Source organism: Protopterus annectens, chromosome 17.part0 (assembly GCF_019279795.1).
Source record: "Protopterus annectens isolate FY-2018-M chromosome 17.part0, PAN1.0, whole genome shotgun sequence".
Classification (NCBI taxonomy): Eukaryota; Metazoa; Chordata; order Ceratodontiformes; family Protopteridae; genus Protopterus; species Protopterus annectens.
The window spans coordinates 553,992,124-554,004,435 of NC_056751.1; positions in this window are offsets into that span (position 1 = coordinate 553,992,124).

Consider the following 12,312-nt stretch of genomic DNA (forward strand, 5'->3'; position numbering starts at 1 on the left):
TAATAATAATAATAATAATACAATAAAATAATAGCAGAGAAATGCTGACTTCCCATCCTAACTAATTTTATAACAGTGTGCTTCTGCTTAATGTATCCACAATAAGCCAGAGAGAAGCAAAATTTTAATAGTACAGTAATACTAATGCTGATACAATCTGCTTAATTAGCTGGACAACAGGCATGTTAGTAACATGCTGTATTATTAATCCAAAATGTTTTCTTAGTGCATACTTCACCGGGCACAAGTAATTAGTGCAGGAATCTGACAGCCTCTTGTTGTACATTATTTCAGAGTGTAACAAAAAAGACCTTAACTGATGTACTATACAGCTCCTTCTAAGTGATCATACTAAATTGTTTACTGGGTGGGCTAAATTCCTCTACCTTCCTCATTCTCTTTCGTTTGAAGAGCTTCGTTGAGGATTCCTTGCTGGCTCTAAAGGAACAATTTTATCCATTTATGAGAATTCAGTCTAAATTGGCTAGAGCACTCTAAAAAGTAATCTGATCATACTCCATCTCTCCACAATTTCATGTGCCCACCAGACCAAATCTATAGTGTGGAAATGACTGTGTTTTATATGTTGTCATCTCTCTTGCTGCATGCATATTCTCAAAGGCAGTATTTCTATTAAACTCTATAAATGACCACCACACAGTTGTCTTTCAAAAGACATAAATCCAAACTGATCTACATCAAGGGCAGATCATTTCTTTGAAACACAGAAACTACACTACTTACTGACTTTAACAGTGCTGACTTTGAGAAACTACAGAAGGAAGCCAACCCATCTGATGCCTGAGAAACAGACTTTTCCAAACGACAGATTTTGAAGGCTCGGGAGTAACATATATTCTTATCCTAGCCATCAAGAATCAAATAAAAGAAAGACACATTAGGAGACAATAGAAAGCCTCTAAATATTAGGTTTACTGCCAGAGTATTTGGCTTTTCAATAACAGTTAAAGTATTACCATTAAAAACTGTCTACAACAGGGAAACCTAAACTATCACAAGTCACCCTAAATTCTTTTGGAGAACTCTTAAGGATGTAATGGTCAAATAATGCAATGGTGTGACTTTCTGGCATTCTTGTGAAGGCATTTCATTAATCAGTAAAATTATGAACTACATTTTTTGCAACTTACCTTGCGGATACAGCAGTACACTCTCTCCACCCTTTTTTGTGTAGAGTGCCTCAGTATCATCTGGCTCTCACACCACCATGTTGTACTCTGTGTTTCTACTTCCGATTTATCAGTGATAAATTACTATCATTGTTTCAACACAAATGTAAAAATAATCATTCCCAGAAATTGTCTTAATTGCACCCAAATTTTCAGAAAAATGGCAGTACCTATAATCACAGCGGTTGTCTCCCACATCGGCAGTCTTTCCCTCACTACTAGTATAGTACCACCACAGTTCAAACATACTGTAATAGTCCCTCTGCCCAAAGTGCCTTTCCTGCTCTTCCCCCAAGACTACAGACCAATCGACATCTTATACCCTTTGGCTATAATGTCAAGAAAGTTGTCTAGAATCAGTTCCTTAAACATGTCTGTAAAATGACTTTCTCTCTCAGCCCAGCATGTTTCCAAAATGGTTATATTTACATAATGATTATAATACCTTAGCTACTGTTTATTGCAGTACAGTCTCTTCAGCTATCCTAGAACAGAGGGATCTATTGTTTGGGGCAGCTTGCATTGACCAGAAGGGGCTTAAAATGGTGGCCCATGAACTGCTGCTCAACAGGCTTAGAACACTGGGTTTCAGGAAGAAACCAGTGAACTAAATCCATTAATACCTCTCAGGAAAGGCCTTCAAAGTATTGTCTGGTATTAGCATCTCATTATAAGGAGCTTTCAAGACTGGAGTACTCAAGGTTCAGTACTCGACCCGATTTTATTCCCTCTTTTCGCTAATGGTCATTAGATAATATTGTAGCTGCTCTCCCACAAGCCCATTTAACAATGTATGCAGAGGATTTATTCATACTTAATTTAGTTAGGAAAGTCCAGCCTTATAATGCAATGGGTCTGTAGATTGAGTTGAATAAAGTCTGGAATAGATGCTGTTTAACTGGCTAATTATTAACGCTTCCAGATCCATATCTTTGATCTTTTGCACCCAGCAAAGACTAAACTTTGCAAAGGAGATTGAGCTAAATGCTCCCCAAGAAGTTCAACCCCCAAAATTCTTCCATGTTTAATTAGACACTAACATATCATTTAAAAATTATACTGAAACCAGTGCTGTCAAAGTATTACAGCAGCTGATATGCAGCTACAGAATATTTTATCCAACTTTCTCCTGCAGACACCCCTCTAGAAATATCACAAATCAAAGTTCCCCCAACTATCACCAGAGAACAGGTCCTTTATGCACTCTCCAAGGTAAAAAAAACATTCCATTGATGGGACCTGAAAATATCCCAGGATGCCTCTTTAATAGCATGAAGCATAATCTTTTCAGGTCTCTCGAAGAACTATTCAGTTGTAACCTCCAACCAAGCAAATGGAGAACTGCAATGGTATCCCATTACAGAAGTGCATGTCATCTACAGAGCCAGGAAACTACTGACCCGTAGGCTTTACTAGTCTCAAATGCAGAGCCATAAAAAGAATTGTCATTGACATGATAAATAACAACATAAGAAACCTTCAGATACTGGATCCAACTTAGTTTGGTTTCATCAAGGGGAGGTCATGCCTACTCAACATCTATACTTCTTCGAGATGATCACCAAGGCAATAGATGAACGCAAAATGATGCATACTGCCTCCCTCTACCTATCCAAATCATTCAACACAATTGCCCATTCATACAATGCTGACAAGCTCACTTAATTAGGTATAAACTCCTGTTTCACCCACTAGATAGCCAAATGGCTCATAGATAGAACTCAAGAAGTTAAGACAGGGGAGTCTGGCTCCACAAAAAGGCCATTCACTAGTGAAGTCAGTCAAGTTTTGGTGCTGGGGCTAATCCTCTTTGCCATTTACTCCTCTGAAGTAAATACTAATGTCAAAGAACTCTGACTAAATTTGCCCATGTTTGCAAATTAGGTGCAGTCACTGAATCCCCCAAAGACACAAATATCCTTCAAGAGGGCCTGACACAGACTAATAACTGGTGCTGGAGTCATAGTCTTAAACTCAGTGCTAAGAAGTGCATAATAATAAATTTCAGTAACATGGCCACCTTGGCAAATTACTAGCTTTATAATGCACCCTTAAGGGTAGACCCAGTAGTCAGAGATTTGGGAAAACATTAGACAGTGACTTGGCCTCTGGCCATCATGTGTTTACAGTAATAAGAAAATCATTGCATGTTGCACAACTTATAAACAAGAGTATGGCATCCAGGTCCAAACATATAATTGTTCTGTTGTATTCTGCCCTCATAAGACCAATCATCCAGTACAATGCATGCACCTGACCAGGCATATGCTACGACTTGAGTAAAAGCTGGATCATGGTTAAATGTGGCGCTAGGCAGGGTAATGGATCGTCCCCCTAAACCCCCATAGCCATTCCAGTTCCAGTGTCCCATTACTTCATTATTTCTCCCCAGTTACGATGAACACTGTTCAAACCTCTCAGTGTACATACTGTTTTCAGCTTTACTCCTACAATGATTACAGATATTTGGATTTAACTTTTTTGAAATTTTTATAATAAATTTTTTAGCACAAACACTGACAGGCATTTGCTAAACAAAGTAATACAGTCTTACAATGAAAACAGACAACATTAAAGCTTCTTTGCCCCTGAAACCTACATTCATTGAAACAGCATTGAAACCCACATTCAAAGAAAATGCATCCGGCCGATAAAGTTTATCTTTGGGCTGTTTTCAAATAATAGACTCCTTGTCCACATTTTTAGGACCATGCATACATGCATGTGTTCTTTGATTTACCTTCCTGATTGTATTAAATTATACTCCTTGTATAATACAGCACCAATTGTTAGAGCATGATTTAAATTTGTAGTTTTGAACATTGTTCCAGTAAGCAATTAAACAAAACATATAAACCAGAAATGACAACACTGCCTAAATCAGAACATTTCAAGCATAAAAATCCACTTAAACTTCTGTCATTATGAGTAAAATCTACCAATACCAGTTAATGTGCACAATCTCTACAGAAGTAAAAGTCATCTAGATAATTCCACATTAAAGAGATCTGTACCTAAAGAAGAGGTCGCCGCTAGCAAACAACTTTAAATTTCAGTGTTTCACTTTTATATTCAGTGTCCTTGAATAATAAATTGCTTATGTTACATAAAAATGGTAAGCTGGTAGTACTGCAATAGGGCATGGATGGCAAACTGACAACAGGCTCACAGTTACTAGGTATCTCATCCAGAGAGGACATACTCAGGACTGCACTGACTGGAGCAACCACAGAGGTTCCTAAGAAAACAAAAATACACGGTATAGAAAACAAGTCCTGTGCAGACCAAATCAAGGCATTGTCCTTATATTCGGTCTTCTACAGGCTGGTTAGAGGTAACCTATATCAGGCCTTCAAAGTATCCTCTGATCCAGCATATCCACAAAATAAATAGCACCAGAAACACCTGATCCAGGCACCTAAGCCTAGCCTGCAACATAAACAGGACATGATGGAGGAACAGGTATGTGTCTCAGGGGCTGCCCCTTCTCTGGAACAGGCTTCTCATCCATGTGAAGCAAAGTTCTTCCTGCACTTATTCAAGCAAACTTTAGATCAGCGTATGGAGAATCACAAATCTACCTCTGATCTGGCACCTATGTCTCTATTAGAGAGGAAGCTTGTAAATGCTTAACCATTCATGCCCAAGTTTATATACCCCCCATATAACTTGCAGTACAAATATCTGTGTAGTATTTCTGGGAAGCAAGACCAGGCTTAAAAAGGCCCTTTACATTTGTTAGCCTCGTATTCTTCTATGATATTGACTAGTGGATTGAGGATGATTGTAATTCTGCAAACAATGTCTGTACTATCTGTTTGTTTCTGTGTGTTTTTCTCTTTCTTTCTTTTTCTAGGCATGTTGTATGTTTTTATGTTGCCTAACATGCTTGGATTGTATATACTATTTCCAGTGCCGGCCTTTGGTCAAATGGTGCCCTAGGCAAAAGGGCTCCTCAGCACCCCTTCACACCACTTGGTGCCTCCGTCCTGGTCTCCCTACACCATCCAGATTCCTGAAAAGTGCCCCTGCTAGAATGGCACTCTAGGCGGCTGCCTAGTTGGCCTATGCCTAAGGCCGGCTATGACTATTTCCTTAGCCAAGCCTGTTGAATCTCAGTGCCCAAGATATCCCTGTACTGATATCTTTAACTACCTTTATACTTGGCTGTTTTGTTGTGTTTGCTGTTACGCTTCTGGGTTCAGGTCATACCTGAAAAGTGTGCTTGGATCAGTCTATCTAAAAGTTTAGATTGTTTAGCAAATAAAAAATGGACTGGGTCAAAGCCTCTTTTCAACCACAACATGGACTACATAGGACTGGAATAAACACAACCTTGTCATAACAGCTATGTTCAAACAACAATAATATTACTCCCAAATGAAAAAAGAGTAATAACACTACAAAAACAAAAAAGGGTCCAGAAAATTGTAATTTTATTTATGCTTAACATGTACCGTTGTTATATGTTGTATGCTGCAATGTATCGATATTGTTTAGTGCATTTATTTTGAAAGACTGATTTATCATTTTAACTTGTGCAAATATTGTAGTAAAATATAATGTTTAAAGTGAATGAAAATGAAATTGAATGTGCTGAATGTTAAAAACACTGAATCATCTTTGTTACTTGAACAAAAACTGTATTACTTTATTTTCTCAGTAAGTTACTTGATTTTATATATATATATATATATATATATATATATATATATATATATATATATATGTATGTATGGGTCCCCTAAAAAATTTCAAAGCTTAAAACTTCGAAAGCCATATGATCAAAGACCATATGATCAAAGTTTTAAAACTTAGAAATACTGAATGGAGATCAGATGGGAAATTTCCCTTCTCCTCACTGTAGTACGATCACGGAGTTGGTACATTTAAGTAGCGTTTGGTGTTGTGGGTGCAGGGGGGGGCTTGCCCCCCTGCAAAAACATGTTTTGTGATGCGTTGACTGCTTTTTGGGGGGTTCTTAATTTCGAGATTCAAAAATCTTGAGATTCTGAATTTGATATTCTGAACCTTGGGATTTTGGTATTTCAGAATTAAGAAGTGAATCCATATATATATATATATATATATATGGATTCATATATATATCTGCGGTGGTGGTGCTGTGGTAGCTTTGTCGCCTCACAGTAAGATGTTATCCTGTTCGATTCTCAGCTAAAGCGTCTTCTGTGTGGAGACATGCGTGAATGGGCATAACTTCGTTGAAGGTTGTGCGTCAGGGCTGGCAACTCGGCATGTAAAAATTTACTGCCAATCATTAGCGGACAGCTGTGCAGACAGTCTATTTAAATCTAGTTTTCTACTTTTTCTTACACTCCTCTGTCTGCTTACTCGTTTGGTCTTTTGACATAACTACTTTTTATACCTACTTATCCTGTCTACTCATCTTTCCCCCCCCTCTCTTTCCCTTGATGTTTGATTTTAACTAAGAAATTTGTTGCCATATCTACTGTCTTCTCTTTTTTAACTCTGGTGCATCATGGCACTGTGGCCCGCAAGGGTAACACCTGCATCTTGCATGGCACTTGAACACTAAACATACTGCACTTTAGGGACTTCATTCTCTGTACAACTACTGCTTTACAGCAACTTTACCACCTTAAAAGCTACCTCTTCTTGGGCAGGAACAGTCATCTTGCCACTCTACTACTCCTGCCCCCTCCCAGTTCTTCCTGTTACACCATTTCTATAATTACTTATGAATTATCTGACTTCGGCATGAACTTCTTAGCTATTTCATCCTTGACATCAGTCATGAATATGCGGCTCCAAAGTTTAGGTTTGATCCATGAAGTTGGAATTAGAATCTGTAATACCTCAGCATGATGACCCATCACATTCTCCTTTTCCATGAAAAAACACCACACAGATAAGGGTTGCACTTTATACCCAAAGAGCAGATTGTGTGAATATCTCCTACCTATAGTAAGCCCACTGTTTAAGGTGCACTAATTAATGCAAGCCTCCACCCATTTGTGTATTTAATCCTTTTTTCCAGGTCCACTACTAGTTAGTTTGATAATTAGACTATTATTCCCTCAGCACTGTAGGTATCCAAAGAAATGCACCAACTATGGCAACTCTCTGCACTCAGTGTGCCACACAGATGAAATTCTGACCTCTAGCCAAGTATTTTTCTGTGAAGAAAAACTGCAGTTCTACTTAAAATAATCAACACAAATGCCCCTTATTGTCTTCAGATACATTTTTATGTCATGAGAGACATCTCAACCTTGTTCTAAAGTCACATGTGGTCACCCTTACCGATTAAAAGAGCTTAGAGTCATTTAGAAGAAAACTCAATTATGACAGTAGAGCAAAATGGCAATAAAAGAAAGTCATATGGAACAAAGCATTATTTGTTGCTAAATAAAGTCATAGTGGAGAATTGCAAAAGGGGAAGAATCTAAGTATGGCATGGATTAACTACAAAAAAACATTTGGTACTATCCCACATTCATGGATAAAAGAGTGCTTAAAAATGAATAAGATACACCCTACACTGATCAACTATATTCAGTGACCATGCAACAGTGGCAGACCACTTTGCAATTAAATCATGATAAATGACAAAGTATTATCGCAGGGATAAAAATTCAAAGGAGAATATTCCAGTGTGACTCTCTGTCACACTTGCTACTCTGCCTAGCCCTTAACCCATTAAGCTGTCTGCTTAACAGCTTAGGTCATGGCTATAATTTGGCTCCTAGAAAACAATATAGTGTAAAGACTTCACATCTTCTTTGTCAATGATTTAAAACTGTATAGCTCATCAGATGAGAAACTGAAAGCACAACTCCAGTCAAATCTTTTTCAGATGATATAAGAATGCCATTTGGCCTTGTTAAATGTGCAAAAGCAACCTTTAAAGCAAGACAATTGCAGAACTAGGAAAACATCAGTTTGGGACAAGAATGTGATATAAAAGAACTTGAGCAAGAGGAAGTGTATAAATATTTAGGAACTGATGAAGGATCAACAAAAAAAAATGAACAAATACAGATAAAACTTAGTAAGGAATGCTTTAGAAGACTTAAATTAATCATGAAAACAGCACTGACATCTAGGAAAAAAAATCTAAGCTATAAACCAATTTGCTCTTCCTATCCTAACTTACAGTTTTGGAGTGACTGAATGGCCCCAAATTGTATTAGACAGATTAGATAGAAAAACAAGAGGGATGCTTCATGCTCACCAAATCATTTATAAAAATCAGTGTATACCAAGATTATATATATTCCCCATTCCGAGGGAGAGATGGGCCTCCTTGAAACTGATTACATGTACAGATTTGCAATTGTGGGACTTCACACATATCTGCTGACCTCACAAGACCAAAATGTAGTGAAAGTTTTGAAACATGAGGAGAATAAATCTAAGATGACTTCTCTACTTAATCAAGCAGAAGCATATCGGCATCAAGCAGGAATGGAAATCAAACCAGAAGTAGATAAAAATCAGGCAGCAATTGAATGTGCCAAAAAACAAAAGAAAGAATATAAGGTGAAGGACCAGATGAGAAGGCAAGAAATGTGGAAAATGTATAAATATAGTTGCAAGTATAGAAAACTTCTGGAAGAACCTCATGTTAATCAGGAATGAAAGCAGAAATGGCTAAGGAGTGGCAAATTCAAACCAAGAGATGAAAGGTTAATATTGGCGACCCAAGATAGTGGGCTATGTCTATGCTGGTTTACAAAGTCCACTGAACATGTGGGAGAAACAGACATATATAGGTTTTATAAAACTGAATTAGAAACAGTCACACACCTCGTTGCTGGTTGTGACAAACTAATGGCAGAAGGACTGTATACTGAAAGGCATAATATTGTGGCAAGACTGTTGCACTGGGGATTATGCAGACATTATGGTACTGAAGTAGCCGAAAAACACTGAAAACATGAGCCACAAGGCATCACAGAAAATGATGAAGTTTATATCACATGGGATCACCCATTACCACAGTTCAAAAGATAGATGCTAGAAGACCAGATATAGTGGTCCATGAAAAGAAGACAAAAGCAGCTTTGATCATTGAAATCACCACACCCAGTGACTACAGTGACACAAAGTCATAAAATATCAGGATCTGCAGGCAGAAACAAGAGCAATGTGGAAGAAAGATACCCAAACAGTTTCAATAGTAGTAGGAGTAATGGGTCTTATAAAAAAGAATCTACAATCATATTTAGATATGTTACCAATCCATGTAACCCTAAACGAATTGCAGAAGGAGTCATTACTGGGAATATTGCAGGTACTGCGAAACGTACTGTTGGCTGAAATCAAAGATTGAAACAATACTAATTTTATCAACTTTAATCATACTTTGACTTAAGACTGGGGTCCGTTCCCATCATGGTATTAGAAACCCAAAAGATTTGCAGAAATGAAAAAAAATTAAAATGCAAAGTTCTAGACTAATGGAGAAGGACTAAACATCACATGAGTGAATACTGTTGGTAACCCTAACAAGTTTTCCTTATTTTAAGACTAGATGTCTGTTATAATTCCCCACCTGGTCATACCAAAAACTTGATTGTGTATGAAGGACAGTGAAACAATTCTTTATGGATACAGTGTGCTATAGCAGGACAGTAAGTACGCAGGAGGTTGGGGTAGCAGCAGGGCATCAGAACTTCTTAAACTTTACACTAATTACTGTCCATCTCCCATTGAATGGGTACAGAAAGACAGAGGTCCTTTCAGTGCAGACTAGTGGCAATACATGCCAAAACCTAGCATTTCCATACCTGCCAAGTGTTTATTCCAGTGAAACCATCAGATACTTACAACACTGGATCGCTTCCAGGTTCAAGTATGAAACAATAGTGTTAGGTGTCTTTAGTGTATCTGGAATCTATCAACTGACTTTACACTTATCCCGTCCATGCAGTCATTCAGCCTCCCACAGGTCATAATGTTTCTTAGTAGAACTAACCCAAGTTCTGGTACAAAATGCAAACATGAATGGACTATGATACTTGATCTTGGCTGGGACCATTGCTGACACCAGCAGTGGTGGTATAACTACCACCTTCTCTCTGTCCCTCTCTCCTTTTCTTCCAGAAATACAATAGCTTTGATGACAGCATTTCTGGTCACTACAAGTATTTGTGGACTGGTCTCCATTAGCCATCCCACCTCATGATTTAGTTGTAGACTTTTTCAATATGTCTTTTTTTAGGAATGTTTAATAATCTGGCCTCAGTGCAGAACTGCAAGGTTACGTTTCATTCTCTGCCATAGATAACCTCTGAACTTAAAAGTATAAATGTTTAATTCAAGATATGTTTTTGTAGCACTGCATGAAAGTCAAATCAGTAAGAGCACTCCATAATTAGTAAAAATCTAGAAACTGTATTAAAATCATATGGCTAAACATCAAAATATTTCTCCAGAAATAGTAACAGGAAACACAAGCATTTCTGGCAAGACGTTCAGAATATCTTTTCCCTGGCAAATTCGTACAGTGTAGTCATATTTCCTCTACATGGACAAGATGTGTTTTGGATGCATATTCATTAGCACTACCTCTCAACCTGTACTTCTGTGACAATAAATTCATCCATATTAAATACTTAAAACAGTTAAAGCCAGTACTTTGAGAAAAATCACAGCTTTTTTGCACCCTGATAACTGCTTTCCACCAAAGTTCCTCAAAATGATAAGCAGTTCTGTTGAGCTTCTGAAAAGACTTTTAACAAATCAATTTGTACTTCAGAACTATGTCTCTAGTTATGGAGGACAGCTTCAACAGTTATTGTGCATAAGCTACAACCCTTCACATAAATCAATTATTTCTGTTTTATTGCCTTATTGTGTCTAAATTCTAAAATACCCAGAAATGCTTGTACTACGAACTCTTCTATTGTAGCAGCTCACAAGATCTCCTTGTATAATCCTAGTATTAATTTCAAGCTGCTTGCGTTACTGCAGATAACAGTGCCTCTTTGTGCTGCTGTGATGCTCATCAATGTTGTCAGCACCCTCCTCTCAGTCCTGTCCATGGCCTTTCATACAGTCTACCCCTCTCGTTTCTGAACAGATTACCACAACACCGATTATCCCCAAGCTGATACCTTATGGTTTGTCATCTACCTAGGGGGACATATTGTCTTTGATGGGAGAAAGCAATTCCTGTTCCCTCTGCAAGTCACTGCTGGTGTTCTAGAGGGCTCATTGACCGGCCCTTTACTTTTGTTTATCATCATTAATGGTATGTGGAAACACTATTATGCCAATAATGTGGCCACATGCTGTTGACTGTGGATTCCACATGCCTATTTTATGCACAAACCCTCTGTGAGCTTAGAGCACCTGTTCAGCAGTCAGCATGACCATGTCTCATAGGCCTGAAAACTAATCACACTAAACCAACTGCATGTTATTCACTGTTAACTGAAGCTGTGATGATTACACAATTTGGACACAAAAAGGCAATAAAACACAAACAATTAAAACCTTCAACACATGCCCTGAAAGCACCAGCACTGATACAAATAACTTATTCATAGGTTCTGATAGTACCTACATTAAAACAGGGGTGTATCAAAGAATTTACAAAGTATACTCACAGGGGTAATATTGTACCCTCCCCAAAAAGGGTATGTAATGATGAATCACACAGTAGTCAGTGGAGCCATACTGCACCCCTACAAAAAGGTATGGGTCATGTGATGATGTTGTACACAGTAGATATCCTCCTGAGGAGCAACCGCTTTTTGATAGCAGTCAAATAACTTCTTGGCCACATGACAGAGACTGGCTCTTGGTTTCCATGTTACACTGCAACAAGTCTGTCTATGGCATTTAACAGACTTCAAATTCAGCACTGTGACAAGCCATTGTACCACTTCAGGGTACTAATGCACACAGAATGCCACTCACACCAGTGCTGCTATTCGGCACCCCTCTGTGCCACATCACAGCAGCCAGTGGCAGAGGTTCACTCACAGAAATATCAGTACGCTTCATCTGACAAGCCTTAGTGTGATGCCTTGGTGGCCTGTCCCACAGAGGTCCATGCCAGAAACATCTATTCTACGCATTTGAGCTTGTCTGACAAACTCTGCCAATGCAAAGAGTATCAGCAACCAAA